At 37.2% G+C, this 18,342-nt stretch overlaps 1 protein-coding gene across 9 annotated transcripts in view; it reads right to left on the bottom strand.

Annotated features, from left to right (window-relative positions):
• The window catches only part of GRID2 (glutamate ionotropic receptor delta type subunit 2), an 809,145-nt gene that overhangs the window by 696,777 nt on the left and 94,026 nt on the right, over positions 1-18,342 (bottom strand). For 2 of the 9 annotated variants that reach the window (XM_064416951.1, XM_064416949.1), the window contains exon 2: positions 11,048-11,092. The exons of 6 other annotated variants lie outside the window; for them this stretch is intronic. The gene's annotated coding sequence lies outside the window, so the exon portion shown is untranslated. Of the gene's footprint in view, positions 1-11,047; positions 11,093-12,848; positions 12,901-18,342 lie in introns of all 9 variants that reach the window. One more of the 9 variants, XM_064416953.1, reaches the window with a different exon arrangement.

The raw sequence follows: 18,342 nt of genomic DNA, 5'->3' as shown, positions 1-18,342 counted from the left end.
AGTGTTTGTACAAAAGAGGATCCTTGCAATGTGAGGAATGCCATTTGTCCTGAAGCTGAAAAGCACATCTCTGGGGTGGTTCATCTTTTATAGAGCTGTGAAATCAAAAGAAGGGATCTGCCAGGGAATTCTAGTCATTTTCATGGTAACATTAGATAGCCCCATGCAAAAAAACCCACCCATTAAATTAAAAAGCTGTTTCACCCAATGAATGACTGCACAGACATTCAGGGAGTAAGATCCTACTTGATATTCATCACCCTGTAACTTATGAAACATTTGAATATTTTACTTTTCAGCCGTATATATAAACTATTTAATAGAGTGAGCTGAATAGCACCTTTCTTCCTCTCTTCTGGAGAGAAAGGAATGCACATATTCAGACTGAGGAACATGAAAAGTACATGGACATGCATGTGTAGTGTCCTGAAAGAAATCCATACAGCAGTGAGCTTTCATCTTTCCCCCTCTCTCTTTCTCACAGGATGTGCACTGGGTTGTCACTGTGCCACCAAGAATATTGGGTGGAATGACCTTTGTAGCCTTCAATTCCCAAAGCACAAGGGAGGCTGCATAGTTGCTAAGGTGGATTTTTGAGGAGCCTGTGAAACACACTTAGGCTGGGTACTTCTGTGAACAGGAATTTTCCAAGATGTGTGATTGTCTGCACACCATATTTTTCCTTTGGAAGCTGATTAACAACAATGCATGGGGAATCTGAACAACCTGACAGAGTTGATGTCCCAGCTCATTACAGGGACTTGCACTCCATGACCTTTGAAGATCCCTTCTGGCCTGAAGTATTCTATGGTTCTACGAAAGCAGTCATGATTGGCAGAAAAGTGTAACCCCAAAACTTTGTGATTATAATCAACTGAACAAAGCCCACAACACCTGTTATGTCCCCTTTGAACTCCCATTCTCATTCAGTTTTCCCTCCTCTCTCTTCTCCACCCTAAGGAGCATCCAGCAATAACTCAATGGCAAAAATGTAGTCTAGAATATGTATGCTGCTCTCCTTCACACAGATTGCATTACAGATAATATAGTCCTGCCCTTCTGGATTTAAGGCTGCAGGCATGGTGTTGGGCTACATTACAGGCATGTTCCTGCCACAACTGCACTTCCCGTTTTCACACCCAGGAATTTTTTTCTACATAGCGCTAGACAACCACAAAATACCAATTTCTTTTTAACAAGTAGGCTCTTAGGTCTCTGTAAGCACTCTCCAGACCTGCCCAGCAGACTTCAGCTGGGCCACTGTATCCTTGTCCCCAGAATCACTGAACATCCATTAGAAAGGCAAAGCTGGCAAACACCTTCCTGACATCCTTAACACCATCATAATGTTAACTAGGTAATATCAGTGAACAATTATTCCAGTATTCAAGATTGTTACTAGATTTTAAAATCTTCCAAACCTTTTCCAATATAAAGATGTAGCAGATCTTCATACAAAGGAATGTCACTTGGCATGACATTCCTATGCACTCAGCAAACCTGCTTCTCACACAACTTTTCTGCACTGCATGTGTTGAGTTCTCTCCATGCTGCAAGCGCTGTGAGACTCCAACAAGACAGATTCTCACTGTTATTTTGATCAATTATATTTTAAATGTAAATTTGGGATGAGGGATGAACTGCAGCATTCTGCATAGCTTGCCTCCAACAGCTTTTGTCAGCCAGGAAGAAATTTCAGTCAAAACACAGCTCTCTCATGCTTTGCTGGAGAGCACTGACCCAGTCTAAAACTTACACTGTGATCATAAGATTTAAATTCATAGCAGAAGGATATAATCACCCAAGCTGAATTTCCAGATGGACCTGAATGTAACCACTGAGCTCAGAAGTAGTGTAAGTGATCTAAAATTTGCACTATATATTGAACAAAAGTTTCATAAACTTCAAATAGCAATACTTGAATTCAATTAACACATATATATTCTGGCAGCCCCAAAATAATGGATCAGCCATCCCTACTGCTGAACATGCTTTACCTCAGTCCTGCGTAGGATGGTCTGAACTGCAGCTTGTGTCTTACTCAGCACAGCTAACAACCATTATCATGAAAAGCCCAAAGTACTCAGAAGTCTGAAATTTTGAGTAAAGTGGAGAGAAAGGATAAGACAATGACTTCCGAGAGAAGAATCAAAAATGCATCTGATATTCCCCATCCAACAATTAAAAGAGAGGAAGTGTTTCTGTCCTCATGTACAACACCCAGACTTGTGCAACTACAAAAATGGCAGGAAAATTCTTTATGCTTCTGGAATAGGTAATTTTCAACTACTCTGTAGAAACAATTTATGAAGAGTCTGGTTATTTCTGGGATCTGCTAGAAGCTTCAACAGGTCTAAACCTGATGAACTTTAAGATGAGAATTCAATAAAGATTTACTAGAGTTCAACTTAGAATAGGTATGAAAAAAAGCCTAAAAAAGTGTTTCTCATAATACACTGTTGGACTTCAGTATAAAAACTGTACTTAAACTGTTGCTTGCTTTGTCTCTTTCTCTAATCAGAATTAGAGAAATTCTGATTTCTCTAATCAGAATAGTTTAGGTTGGAAAGGACCTCTGGAGATCATTTGCCCCAATATGGCTCTCAAAACTAGGCTAATGGCTTACTATTTCCCTAGATTTTAAATGTTACTTAGGCTTTAAATGAGTGAACTAGAGAAGGCAGTCTCAAAACTGTCTTTTCTGAAGAAACACATCCCTCATTTTATCAACTTTAATAGATTAAATATTCTACTGAACTGGAACAACAGACCCTAAAGATGTAGCATTTCTGTTTCAAAGAAATACATATTTTTCTTTACTTGCATTGAAGTTAAAGTCAAAATTCTTATGTCCCTCTTTACATATGAGAACAGATACAGGTCAATGTGAAAGTAAGGTGATCTCTAAACATAAGAAATGTGGTCTCTACTTGTAATCATCCCCATGTGGAATAGGGATTCCAATTTTAGTTTGCAGCCCATTAATAAAAGAGAAGAAACTAACATCTTCTTTAAACAGTGGAATACCTGGATTTATCTTCACTGTGTAGGAAAATGGGGTCTTATATTTGACATATGACATTGTCTTAGAACAGCTCCACTCAAGTCCACTCAAACTGTGATGATGGCCATTAATTAAATGTTTTGGCTTCAGCTGATAGGGCTGAATGAACTTAAAGCTCCAGAACTTCAAGGAGAGAAAAAAGAAAAGTTAAACATTTCCATGCAGTTTGAGAAATTTCCTTTGAGAGTCTATGTGGCTTATTCTTTTTTTAGGTGATGGAGAGAAATTTATTCATATTTTAAGTGCAAATAATTTAAATACTTTCAGCTTTAAGATGTTTTTATAAATACCATTTTTCTAGAAAATAATGTTTACCAACAACTATGTTTCCTGTTTTGTGCCTTTTTAATTGGACTAATGGCACTCTTGATTCTGGCAGATAAAATTCTGCATATCCTTGGGAAAATCTGAGCCCTCTGACTTACAGAAGCAAGGACATGAGAATCTTCCTTTTAACTACACGTCCTAGTTTTCATAGAATGACTTGGGTTGAAAGGGACCTTAAAGACCACCTTGTTACAAACACATCCCTGCACTCCTCCCAGGCAGTTTTGACTGGAATATAATTAATTTTCTTCCTAGTTCCTCACACAGCACTGGGTTTTGGATTTAGCATGAAAAATAAAATTGATAACCCACTGGTGTTTTAGTTATTGCTCAGTATTGTTTATCCTAAAATAAGGATTTTTTAGTTTCCTGTGCTCTGGCAGTGAGCAGGTGCACAAAGAAGCTGTGAGGGAGCATGGCCAGGACAGCTGATCCAAACTGGCTGAAGGGATATTCCATATCACAGAACACCATACTCAGTGTATAAACCAGGGTGAGTTGGCTGGAATCACTGATCACTGCTGGAGCATGGACTGGGCACGGGTGAGCAGGGAGCAAGAATTGGATTGGGCATTGCTTGTTTCTCTTGGGTTTCATTACTCTATCTCCTTCTCACTAAAATTAACATTAGCACATTTTATTTTGTTTCAATAAATTAACTGTTTTTATCTCAACTGTTGAGTTTTACTTTTTTTTTTGCCTCTTGATTTTCTTGCCCACCAGGAGGGTGGGAGTGAGTGAGCAGCTGCCCACTCACTTGGTTGCCAGCTGGGGTTAAACCACAACCTTACAGAAAGCTTCTTTTCAAACACCTTACATTTTAGACACAGAACTGACATAATTTAAAAGAGATTATTAGCTACCCACTCAATGATACACCACTTTACATGCTGCCTTTCACTGTTTTAAAAACAAAATACTCAAGAAACAGACACCACGCACACAAACATCCACACAAAAAGGAGAAATGAGGACAAAATACACCACACAAATTTGTTCCTGCACTGGTAACTCCAGTATTCCACATAGATGGTGAGAAAAGCTCTCTGCAGGACTTCCGTAGAGGGAATTTTTCTCACAAGGGAATTAAACAAAATGAAGTCACAATGCCACAGGGTTTTGCTGGTCATAATGGAGCAAAGATTACTTCACAGACTTACATAATAGAATAAATAGTCTTTTGAGAAAAAGACTGTCTGCTGACATAAAAGACGGACTGACATAATTGCATAATTAAGATTCCACTGGAATGAGGGGAAAATACACATCAGAATCTACTACCAACTAGAGATTTCTTTTTTCGCTTTGAATAGTAAAATAATTACATAAGTGAAGTTCTTGCCTTAAGGATGATTCTGAGGTGCTTTTCAAATGAGCTTGCAAATGAGAAATGGCCAAAGCAAAATTACTTCAAAAGGTCAAGAATCACCCTGTCTCCCATCAATGTAAATGCTTAAAAGCTTAAACTGAAGAAAGCCTAAGCCAACATTGTGTCTTTGTAATATTCCTCTCTACACAAAGAAAATGGAGTTAGTGCTTCTCTGAAATGCAAAGGGCGAGGACAGTAACCCTCATGTCAAACAGGGCAATTTGTTAATGTTGCATTTTGTGGCCAGTTGTTGTCAGATGTTATCAATGTAAGCCTTTCACAAACAAAATGATTCCTAATTATTTCTTTCATTCGGTATTATTTCAGAAGCAGTACTAAGAAATGGAGGTGGTTAGTTGTTGAGCATACTGGCCTGCTAGCTGAATAAACAATAGCTCTGTGTTTATCTCTACACATCACAGAGTGACTAGAAAGACATTACAAAGCTCTGAAAATCAAACTGAAAGGTTATTCATGTTTTCTAGAAAATTCTGTATATGAAAGGCCTGCATTGTTACTGATGTTGCAGCCTCACATAGGAAATAATTCTACCCACCAAATCAGAATCTGCTTCTCCATCTATACCCTTTTCAAGTTACTGAGTACCTGTCTGTCAGAGAAAGTGCACTACATCTTTCCTTCTACAGGATTTGCTTCCCTTGGAGGACCTTTCCAGATCACTTTACATAGAATTAGAATTGCATGAGATACACTCAAATCACTGTTTTTAAAGGCTGCAATGTGTGCAGTACAGTGAGGGTTGTGGTTTCTAGATTTTCTCATCTATTTCTAGAGTCAGGTCTTTAAACATATGGATCATGTCTACTCATACAATAATATTTTAATTATATTATTAAATAATATTATCATTTGCATTTCATTAATGTTATCATATAATTTCATGCAAAACAATAGTAAATTAGTCTTGTGCAGGTTATAGGTATTAAATTATATTCCATATTAGGTCACTTCATTTACTGTACTTTTCAATTTGCTTTTTCTTTACAAATTATTTTATTCCGTACACGTGCAAGTAGAGAAATCTTATTTTTATTTTTCTCTGTCAGTAACAATACTATTTAAGGTATATTATTAAGCCTCCTCCATAATATTTCAGCTTTTATTTTCATTCTTTTCTGCTTTAGGTGTTTCCTTGTAATTCTTCAGTAAACCTTTATGGACAGTAAAATATGGTAAGAAAACTACTGGCTAGAATATATATTCCAATTTAGTCAGTAATTATTAGGATAACTGGTCTTTTCAGCTTTCAAAATACATGTATTCCCAAATGCCTTTCAAATTGCAAAGCCAGCTGAACTGCAGATTCAGGTATCACGTGTCAGAATTTTCTCTGTCATATTTTACATTGTTATAATAAACTTTTGGCCTGTGGAATAGAAATGCCTCACTGAGCTTTTATACCACAAACAATATGCAGACCCTCTGCTGTCGTGAGCTGCAGTTTATCACATTTGAAGATGAGTGTCTGTATCAGAAATAGCTCTATGGTTCTATAGAATAGAGCTGTATATGGTTCTATGATTTGAGAAAACATTTGCATCCTGACATACACGTGCAAGAGGCAAAGTTAGCATGATGTATGGAATGTTAACTTGATCATTTCCTGCCAGCTAGATACTGTCCCTCACCATATAATTTTTAGCTCAAGAAAACAGCATCAGATTAGCATGATTTTCTTCTGGAAAGAAGATTTTTGGCACATTCCAATTAAATGTATGATCGCTGAAGCATTCACTTGACAGATTATAAACTACTGCTTATTAAAAGTTACATTGTTTCACAGATATAATTGCTGGAAAAGTTTAAAATACTTGCTTTTGTTTAGAAATAAGGAGGCAATACTTCATTATTTTCCTTATATCCTAAAATTACTTCTCTCAAAAGAGATGGTACCAAGTTAACTATTCTAAGTGAAACTATTAAAAAACTTTAGTTCTGATTAGAGGGATATAAAATAAAACCATAGTTATACCAGTTGCACAACTTTCACCATCTCAGTAAAGATAGCTAGAAGCTTTTGAGCTTCTATGTGAGTTTTGATTGCTGACATACCTTCTATATTCTTTAGAATATGGACACAACCGAGCTACTGTGCACAATCTTGTGCAGAACAAACTGACATATTTTTCAGAGGTAAAAATTTTTGGGTTTACTTGTATATGTGTATTAATTTGATGGTTTTTAAGCCAACTGAAAAATAACAAAAAAGAAAGGAGGGAAAACATGTTCAAAATAACTGGGAGGGATCTGCCTGAAATGTGGTCTTCCAGGTTTTTTAAAAGGGTGATGACCTGGGACTCACATGCCATTAGGAATCTCGGTCAGCTGCCAGTCAGAAAGAACCAGATTGTTATGTCTCCAGCTAAATGTATAATGATAACTCTGCAAGTTACAGTCTGCAACTTTGAAATGGAAATGAAACTTTGAAATGTGTTTCTAAGACAAAGGCTGCAATGAATTATCCCTTTTTAACTTGACTAATTAGCTTCGCTTCCCCTGAGACCCTTGTTAGTAGCTTCTTTTAACTTCAATGTCACCCTTTCATGGTGACACCACCGATCCACATACAAGCCCATTATCACAAGTAGGTTCTTGTTTCAATGATTAGTACAAAGAAACAGGGGGAATAAACAAGAAACAGAAGTATTAGCTTGACAGGTATGATAAAAGGAGAAGAGTCTCAAAAAATAAAAATTACATGTGTCAGCAGAGACGAAAGCTAAAACTTTTTAACATTAGGACTTGACATCTTCTCCAGTACTTTCTGATACATGAGAACAACATGCATTTATATGACTATGTAGTTATTATACACTGCACTGAAATCCACAAAAATATTGTTTTGCACTTAACACAGCACCACATGCTTTTGATATCTAGCAACACCTTTTTTTTCTGTTATTGTTTCCAAACGGTCAAAGCTTTTTTCATATACATCTATCATGTTCACTCATCTCTACAGATCTTTTTCTACAAACTATATCTCTAATTTATATTTGGTGGTTTCTCTCTCAAAATGTATTTTGATGAGAACAAGTGTCTCAAAGTTTCAAAAAACTAGCATATGCTTTTGCAAGCACTGGAGCTAACTGTTGCTTTGATTTTTTTTTCCTCTATTTGGGGAAATTAATATATATTATGCATCTAAATGGGCTATAAAAAGACCATAATATACAGTCATTTGTTATTTTAAAATGCACAAACAACATAACTCTGCAAAAATTCTATCAACTTAATCAGCAAGAACTGGTAATTTATTCACATCTTCCTTTGCTCTCCAGCAATAGCTCCTAACCTATTAGATGTGTCAGTCCAATCACACACTAGTCCTGCATTGTGAGAAGATTACCCAGCGTACATAAGATGTTGGGACTAGTTCTTTAATGCCAACTGTCCCATGAACAGCGAAAAATTAGAACTCCTCATTTTCTGCAACTCCATGTGTGCTCAGGAGGGACAGAAGTGAAATAATTTCTTCTCATCCATGGAAAGACCTGCCTACCTCCTGCTGCGAGCAGGGACTGCAGTGAGATTTTCTTCTGCTTTCCATTTCCCCTTCAACCTATTTACTCTCAGTCAGGAAGCTGGAAAATTAGAAGAGGCTTTCAACAATTTAACTGGAATCAAAGAGATGTCTGGAATAAGCCAAATGCCTACTCTTTACACTTCCTTACCTCTGAAAGGAGCAGAGATAGTCTGTCCTTAACCACTGGTGGTATTCTACGCACAGATGCAATTTTCACCTTTAAGAAGGAGTCTCACAGGCAAAACATTTTCCTCACTAAAATTAGTGAAGAGTAAGGGACCATAATGCATGGACAGGAAACAAAATATTTGGAAGTGATTCAAGCATCCAAAAATAATTTTTCTACCTTTCCCATTTCTCACATTCTAGCTAGAAATTTTAATCCAGTGCTGCTCATAGCTCAATACCTGTTCCAAATTTAAAATCAGACTATTTCAGCTGTACTAGGTGTTGAATTGGACCCTAGTAAGTTAATGTGCTAAGCCAGAATTGTTGTGCCTGGTGGTTTTCAGACTTGAGCAGGGTCAAGCTGTGAATCAGATATGGAGGGTTTTAGTTTAGAAAGAATTGACAACTTCCATACAGCACCAAGGAAAAGCAGAGTATTTGAGTTTTCAGAAAGAAACTGAGATACCTTTCTGTAAGTTGGTATGTTTCAAATTAAAAATAATAACTAAATAAATAAATAAATAAATGGGTGTTAAACAATTGCAAGAGGGCAAAATGAGCAAGTGGTTTTAATTTAAGAACTAAAGCCTGATTGCATCTTGTGACTCAAAATCTACTTCATTGCCATTGTGCTGCCAATGTCTTCAGCTCATTTTTCCCATCCTGCTCAGGCTTCCAGTAAGTCTGTTCCACTTTTCAGCTCTGAGCACTGCCTCCTTGTAGGATCACAGAGGACAAGGGGCTAGTGTGCATGTCTCAAACACGATAGCCAGATGGCTGTGCAGCCAGCCAAGGGTGCTGGCAATAAACAGACAAGGACTGGTAGTAGTATCACACCATGGGAAAGAACAAGGTGTGGCTGGAGCAGGGAGCCATGTGGGAGGAGGGCACCACTTCTTTGGGCCAAACATCCTTGTTCTATTTCCTGGAGATAAGCACAATCCAGTAAAACAAAAGCAGGAATGATGCTTACAAGAGGGCACAGAGCACAGGGGAAGATCAAGATCACTCAAGACCCCCAAACCCTTGTGACCAACTTCTAGAAAGGTCTGAAAGAACATTCTGCATGGAACTAATTTGCATAAGAAGTGAGAAATTTGTCTACAGAAAGGTACCCCAAACAAGGCTGGACGGATGCTCTGGAAACTGTGGACATCCATCAGCTGGACCAACACTGGAACCAGGTGACACATGGTGACCTTTCCTTCCTTCTTTCACTTCATCTTCTCCTTTATCCAAAGCCCATGGCAGTGTGCTCATTTAGTAGGTTAGGGACTAACACACCAACTTCCATGCCATCTGTGTAATTTACTGATAAAACTTTGTGAATTTTGATGGACCCTCTGAATTTTGTCATTCCTTTCAACCACAAGCATCTACAAATCTTAGGTGCTCCCTTCCTCTTAAGAGCTGGACATCACACTCCTGTGCTCTCTGCTGGTTCAGGAGTCTGCACAGCTCAAGTCTGAAATATGGGCTCTTGTCTTCAGATGGGAGCCTGCTGCTCCTTAAACAAGTAGCCTGAAGAAGTCACACTGGCATAAAAGTGTTCTTCAGGAAATCAGGTGAGACGAGTAATGGAGGACTGACATAAGCAAGATGTGCTAGCTGATACATGCAAGCAGGACACACGATTGTGTTTCAGCAAGACTGAAAAGCATAGATTGAAAAAAGCAGTATGTGAACATGTGGGAGTAAACATGCTAAAAGCAATAAACAGTGTGGGTTTGTTGAAAATGTGGTAGGTCATGTCAAGAGAATATAATAGGTAGTTTATGCCTGATTTTACTTTAAAATAGAAGTCGTAGGTTCTGGAAACTGAGTTGGATTTGGATTGGACCAAGTATAATAGAGCATAAGATGCTTTAACTATTGTGTACCATGTATTTCAGTGAGAAAAACACCCTTAAAAGAAAACACAGAAAAACAGCAAACCAAATAAAAGTATTATTTTAGAAAATACTAAAAATACCCTAACAAAATACATACTTACTGCATGTTTTGCCTTCTCTTATCTGCACAATCAACTAATTACTGAATGTAAAACACAGAAGTACATTTAGCATGGCTCAGTAGAAATGTCAGAAACTCATGCTGTTTACCATTTAGATAATTTTTCTTTCTGAATTTTTACAAGCTGCCAGGTACAGAAATGGCTTTTGTCACCAGGAAGGTATAATTGCACACAGCTCATTTACATTGAGATGCAGTGATAGGGAATAACAAATCCAACTAAAACTGAAAAAGAAGCTGTAAGCAATTAGACTCCAAAGGCAGCTCTGAAAAACTCCCATGTCTAGAGAATTTAAATGAAAAGTGGTTATTTCCTTCTATTTTTAGAAGTGATGAAAACCTCAAGAATACCTTTCAGTAGTCACTATCAGTAAGATGCATTTTATTTGGAATTTTTTATCCCCCAGCATAAGGTCAGGAAAGCACATCTTTAGCAGCAGGTTTGTCTTTGTGATTTTTACTTTTTATATACAAGCATTACAAAGAACTACTCTGCTTTGCTTAGTTTTGTCAAAGAAAGTACAGGAGCTTAGATTTGTACAAGAGTGCAGTCTCTTACCTTCTAAAACTGCTGTAATGATTCACTGATCCATACCCAAGTAGACTGAAACAAGAAATACTTAATAAATGTAGTGAAGTGTTAATGTAGCACTACAGGAACAAAACCATGCATTTGTGAAATGATAAAGAAATCCTGTATCCAAAGAAACTATTGCAGCTATTGCTTCAAATACTTACTCATTGTACTGATTGTACTTCAAGGTCTTCTACATCTACTTATCTTCTACGTGGTCACCAACAATACATTGGGTTTTGTTTGTGCTTTATGAAGAAGCATGAAAAGTATGGAACAATCTTTTTCAAGATTGCCACCAATTAGAGTTTAACACAGTACACTCTATAGCTAAAAATGTACATTTTAAAGCAAAAATGTTCATTCAAGAGTAGTCAAGCTTGAGAATTCTATTTATCTTTGAAATCAAATCCAAATTCATGAGAAAAAATAAATATGCACACCACATTTGTGTGATGAAAATGCAGAAGAGTGCCCCTGAAACATGTTGGAGGTTTTCCCCCCACATCAAAGACATGCTGTATACAGAATATTTATGAACATATAGGTAGCCCTCTTAAATCTTTTAAAAGGAACAACCCTGAGTAGTATGGATGGAAGAACCCTAAATGACAAGAAACAATCCCATTAAAATCTACCCTAATTGTTTATTAAATAACAGGTATTTGAACTTTCAAGAATAGGGCCTCAGAACTGGTGAATTTTATAGGCACTATAGAGTTCTGCACCCATTTTTTTGAGAAGTGGAATGCTTGACCATGTCAGAGAAAGCATATACTGTACTAAAATGTATATTGTGATTCAGCTGGAACATTCCTTCCTCCTACCACCACCAGCCTTCAGTTCCTGTTTTAACCCTGAGTTGGTAGTTGCACCTAATTAAACAGATACGATCCATTTGTTCTGTCCAAAAAACAAGTTCGACAAAGATTAAATATCAAAGCTGATAGAGCAAACTGAATCCGCAAGAATGTGGGACAGAATAGTGGAATAAACAGTCACCATTACTAGATCATTTCAAGTTAACTGTCTATTTAAAAAAATACAGATGGTAAAAACTGCTAAAAGTACCCAAGACAAAAGTGCTAACCAAGTAACTACACGTCTTAGTTAACATAACACATGAGAAGGTGTGGAGCTAAGCTCTCTAAGTGTTTTTGCTGTATTTACTGTACAATAAGACTAGTGCAGAATAAAAAGAAATTGGACCCTCTCTACCTAAAACATGACAAATAAAATCACCCCTCAAAATTTAGATGCTTGTGAGACACAAGCTTCATACCGTGGAAAAATATTTCCTATTTATCTGTTCCAATAATTCTTAAAATCAGAGAAAAGGGTTTTTTGTCATATCCTGCAGGTTAATTTCTTGTACCAAGTAGAGAACTTTGAGATCTCCACCAGAGAGCACATGGCTGGGCTCCCTGCTCTTCAAACGGAGGGGGCAGCAGTCTCAGCTCCTTATTAACTCTGCTATTGATCCAACGACTTTGCAAGAAAAACAGCCTCTGAAAGAGGGAAATTCAATACCATTTAAGGGTCTGTAAACTCAAAAAAATTTTTTCTAGTAGAACAATGCCTTCTTAGTGCAGTTTCAGGACTACCAGTGTGATTTACACATGGTCTGAAGCAGAACTCTCCAGGTGGAAGTTGGATGAATCACAGTGTGAATGTTCTTGTATGAATAACAGGTGCTCTGGACACAAAAGCATCAACAGCAACAGAAGACAGTCCTTAATGGTAACTAAATGATAACTGAGATAGAAAATAGGACTATGCTACTGACCTGCAATTCCTCATGAACACTTCCAGTCATTCTACAAAAACATGTAAGTAAACTGGGGAAGACAAAAAATTCCTTTAAAAAACCCAGCAACTTTCACAAAGATTTTTTTCCCCATTTTCCCAGATTCTGAAACACAAACACCTTTGATGGTTATTGTTAATTCCTCTTCTTTAACTCTCTGTGATCAACATATCTAAGATTGTACCTTACACATGTATTCCCATAAATATAATCTCTTTTCATTGCATGTAGAATATTACCTAGCAGTTTTTGAAGCAGCCCCAAAGAGTAGTTGTAAAACTAACAACTATTATATCTAAAACTGAGCTGCTGTGAACACATAGCATTGAACCTTTCACTCAAAAGAGAAAAGATGGACTTAAACCAGATAATTTGCCACAGGCACATGGTGCAGCTCTTGACAACATAACCTTCCTAAAGCATTCACTGACATACACTACAAATGACAGTCTTACTTTACTTTTCTCAAAGGAGAATTTGACAAAAAACTGCAGCATTTAATAAAAACACATTATCAGTTGCCAATGTGTAGCACGTAGTACAGTATTCAATCTGTCAACACTCGGAGGCATCACACAAAATTCAAGGGCAAATGCACCAAAGTCTCAGCCAGTTCTTATAGTTCCTTCCACCTTTGTCCCTTTATAATTCTGTCTTGAGGGTGTTTGCTTTATGAGAGCTGGAAAAAATGCTTCGTGATCAGTGCACAAAGATATTCACCTTCTAAGTGGATAGGTATCTTTGAAGGGCGCTTGACAGAAGACACATCAATCTTCATCAACTTTCACTTCAGAAACTGTTTCTACAAACACAGCTCCTTCACTTCTGCGCTTTCATCAACTTTCATAAAAGCTGAGCAGCTGGGGGGTGAATTACCCCAGTGTGTCTTATTTAATCTGACCTTTTAAATGGTTGAGCCTTTTCTAACTGCATTTCGTAATTTGGTGTCTTTATTTGAGTGACCTTTCTTTTTTTCTGTAACAACTTTTCTAGCAACTGCTAAACATTTTATTGGACTACATAAAATGGTGTAGAAATAAGTGGAGGAGGAAGGCAGGTGACAAAAATTCAAATCAACAGCATAAATTTAACCCTTGACATTTGACTAAATATTCAGCTACCTTGTCTTAGTAAAGAACTCTATCTAGACAAAATTTGTAACCCTGAAGTGCAGCAAGCAATCATGGATTCGTGTAAATGTGTATTTTGTATATGCTGTAAAAATATGAGAACAAAAGGTAACATGTGGTATAATATAAAATAGTATTCCTTTTAAAAGAAATATTAGAAACAGAATGGAACCTTTAAATGAAGATAATTAATTTCTATTAAGTGTTAGAAATTGGAAAATATTTGGTTTTATTTCTTTACTTGCTATGCTCAGAACAAAGGTACGATGTATAAATGTTAGTGAACTTTTTGTTAACTAGGGCTTAAACTTTAGAAAAAATACCTAGTGTACTACATCAGCAGCATTTCACATTTAAAAATAGTTTTTACCTATGCACCTAAATAGAAAGATCACGTTAAATTCATAAAACCTGTAAATGAACAGGGAAGAGATCCTGCAGACCATTTCAGTGTCCTATAATACTTCAAGTGTCTCTTATCCCAACAGGTTATTTGTCCATATTGCACAAGGGAAAAAAAGCAGCTATCCCCTGACAAACCCTATCACCAACAGGGAACAGTAGATTTAATTAAAATTCTATGGAAAAGGAAGAGACAAGCTTTTTATCAGATTTTTCAAGAAAAACCAACTTGTCTATACATTCCTTAAGGACAGAACAAGCAGATAAAATCTGTCACCTGGCATATACAGATAAAGCACAGCATTTCACTCTGGGGGAAAACAATATTTGGTTTGCTATAGAAAAGTTTTGCTTTTAGCACTTGAGAAACAATATATTGTGCCTTCATTACAGTCCTTACAAACATATTTAAGAGTTTACATTTTGGATCTCCAGAAAGCACTGCTTCTCCCCAAAAGCCTTATAGCAATAAGTGGTTTCTTTGGAGTACTTCATTTTGCAATGAAGTACAACACAGGGAAGATGTCAAGCCTGCACTTCTAAAACACCAATTTAAACAGAGAAGTGGGAGAGGACAAAATGATGTGACAGGTGAACAGGAAATAGCTTCAGATTTCACCAGATAAAGTTTAGATTGAATATTAGGAAAAAATTCTTCACCAAGAGGGTGGTTAGGCATTGGAACAGGCTGCCCAGAGAAGCAGCTGAGTCCCCATTCCTGGAGGAATTTAAAAGATGTGTAGATGTAGTTTAGTGGTGCACTTGGCAGAGCTGGGTTGATGATTGGACCTGATGACCTCAAAGGTGTTTTCCAGCCTAAACAATTTTGTGATTCTACAATATTGTTCAAATGAAATGTTCTGAAAGAAACCTTTCACAAATTTTAAGTTGCTGTGAGAGAGTTTTCGATCATTGCTTACAAAACTAAAGCTTGGTCTCCTGGACTTCTACTCTTTGGGGATGTCTCAAAGTACATGGAAACCAGGTCGGGTAAACTAAAGAACAGAAGGAGTGCCTTCTCCTTCACTTATAAACAGAGGTGGTTCTCCTCTCCAAATAAATGGGTCAAACAGAAGCAGCAGTATCATTGGAAAGGCACACATGCATCATCCCAATATTTTATACCATGGATAAGAAATCAAGGATTAGGCTCTCCAACTAATTATCCACAGGCACATAGCTATGAGGGAGCGATTTCTGACTACAATATTCACTCACCAATAAAAAAAAAAAAAGAAAAAAAAAGAGGCAAAACCTACAACAAACCAAACCTTTTATAATACAGAAATAGCTTGCTAAAACTTATCTGTGAGTCATAGAATGGCATTTCTGCAGGATTGCAGTTATAGAAACAGGAAAAAAAAAAAGCATTAAGTTATATCTACACATATTACTTAATGTTAAGTTATATCTAGACACCACATTTTGTCCATTCCCCTCCATCCCATTGTGTTTTTTTTCTCATAAGGTCTTCTGCATAAATACTCTGTTCAAACAAAACCCTTCAGAAAACAGACACTTATTCCTTATTCTACAGGTACATTTATTCCAAGGCAGAAAACTCAATTTAAACTTTCTCAGAAAACACATGAGAACTCAAGATGAATAAGAAACACCCATTTAAAAAGTCATTAAAAGTGAGGAAGCACTAACAGATCTATTTGTTTTGCTGGGTAGATGGATACAAACAACATCTAGAAGAATTAAGAATCCCATAAAAAAAGACTTAAAACCTGAAGGAAAACAATTACCTGCATTAGAGTAATTGGTAATTTTGTCAGTTGGTGGCTTGCATTTGGTGGATACAATAAGTGGTAATTTTGGTAACCTGCAATCCATTACCATAAGCATGTAGGAGAAAAACTCAATTCCCAGTCCAGTATAATAGAAATTACAGCAGAGATTTATAACAACCCCAGATTTATAACAGCCCTAGATTGCTAGCCAAGGTCTGAGACAGAGAATAGCCTAAGCCTTGCATAATCTATCTTTGAGATAGATGTGGGCCCACTCCAGCATAATGAGTCCAAACATACGGTAGTTGACGTAATGCCTGAGCGCTTCACAAGTAGATGGGTGTTAGTAAGAAGTGCTGATTAACTCATCCTCTAAATTATTTTAGTTCCTGAGTACAGCCTGCAATTTTGTTATGTCCATGCACCAAAACTCAGAAGCTAGTTGGCTCAGTATTTGGTTTTTGTGTTACGCACAGCAGCGAGGGGAGGGAAAGACACTTATCCAAGATTAAAAAATTGGCTCACACAGAGGTGGAAGCAGAAGCAATGGTTATGCTCACGCTTCACCCATCAGATCAAAGAGGTATGTAAACATCTCTTGAGCTATTAGATGCTTGTACAACTACATAAATCTGGGATTTCTCCCAGTTTTTAGGGGGACAAACAAATACTTCTTGTTTTTAAATGTTGCTGAAGGTTTCTGACATGGTTTTTAGAGCTTATCTTCCTCTGATGTTTTCTCACAGAGGAGAGAAGCACAAATCTTTGTGGAACAGTTTTCTCTGATGCATTTTCCTTTCCTCCTTCCCCATACATCATTCCATAATAAAGAGGTTTTACTTATGCTGACACCATTTCTTAGTGATGGCATCCCAGTTCCAAAATCCAGAATTTCTCAAAATACCTGTCCTGCTCCCTCAGACCTCTATTCTGCACCAAGGTGCAAGCTACCTCTACTTCAGGCACCAAGTCTGAAATGAGGAGGCAAGAAGGACAGAAATCAGGCGTTGCATCCATATGATTCTGAAACACCACTCCAGGAACTGGAAACACAGCTTGGTCAGCCTGTCTTCTCTGCAACCTCCTTCTCCCTGACCCTCATTTTGTATATTATTGGGAATAGAATACTTCAAATTCCTCTCTGAAAGAGCCAGAAAGGAGCAGGCTGCCCAGGGGAGGAGTACAGTCACCTAAAGGAATTTAAATGACACATGGATGTGACACTCAGGGACATGGTTAGTGGGGCTTGACAGCGCTGGCTTAAGTGTTGGATTTAAATGCCTTTTCCAACTTCAATGATTCTATGACTCTATCAAAAGAAGATGGGACAGGGACAGCAAAAAGTGGACAACTGTAGAAATAAATGCAGGGAAAGGATGTGAGGTCTAAGAACCATAGCAGGAGTCTAAGAGCCTGGAAGTTCACTGCCAAGTCAAGCTCCTGACTGCTCCAAGTCCAGTACATTATATATACAAGGGAAGTGTCTGCCTGGGCCAGACAGCTGAATCAATATTAAAAGGGATCAAGTAGGAAATGTTTAACTGCACTTTGAATAGCTAATTTAAGGGAGATGAATCTTATCCTTAGGGCCACATTTTGCATCCTTTCTTCCTTCTGAGTAGTACATTGCTTTATTCAAAATTAGTATTTGCAAAGTATATATCTTTGCAAAATGAGCAAGGGTATTACAAGCTGACACTTAAACTATGTAACTCCAGAGCCAGGGAGTAGCTTTTATTGTATGCTTTGGTTGTGCTGCTAGACACTACTGAATACACAAATATTAAGTAGGGAGTAAATAAGCAGTCTAAGCTAGCAAAGAATCCTATACTAATTATTTGTTGCTGAGTTCCCCTAATAACAAAATGTCAAGTAAGGGAAGATGGATTATTTTCTCCCCCTAATCTTTTTGGTTTCCTTCTTCTGCTAAAATTTTATACTTGAAAAATACTGTTATATTCTTCTGCATACAAAAGGACATAAGAAAACTGAAAAAAGACTGTTCTTATTCTGATACAAACTTTATGGCAGTCAAATGGTTTACAGGAGCCTGGTAATGTTAGCGTATGATCCCATCAGGCTGACTGCAGTGCCCTGGATGCTATAGTTGGGGGGTTAGAGTACTGAATTTAATGTTGGATTTAACACTGATCAATGACACTGCACATAAAATTTATTGTGCAATTTAAAGGTGGATTTTAAGTA

Source organism: Passer domesticus, chromosome 4 (genome assembly GCF_036417665.1).
Source record: "Passer domesticus isolate bPasDom1 chromosome 4, bPasDom1.hap1, whole genome shotgun sequence".
NCBI classification, from domain to species: Eukaryota; Metazoa; Chordata; class Aves; order Passeriformes; family Passeridae; genus Passer; species Passer domesticus.
This window is presented reverse-complemented; position numbering and strand designations above follow the sequence as displayed.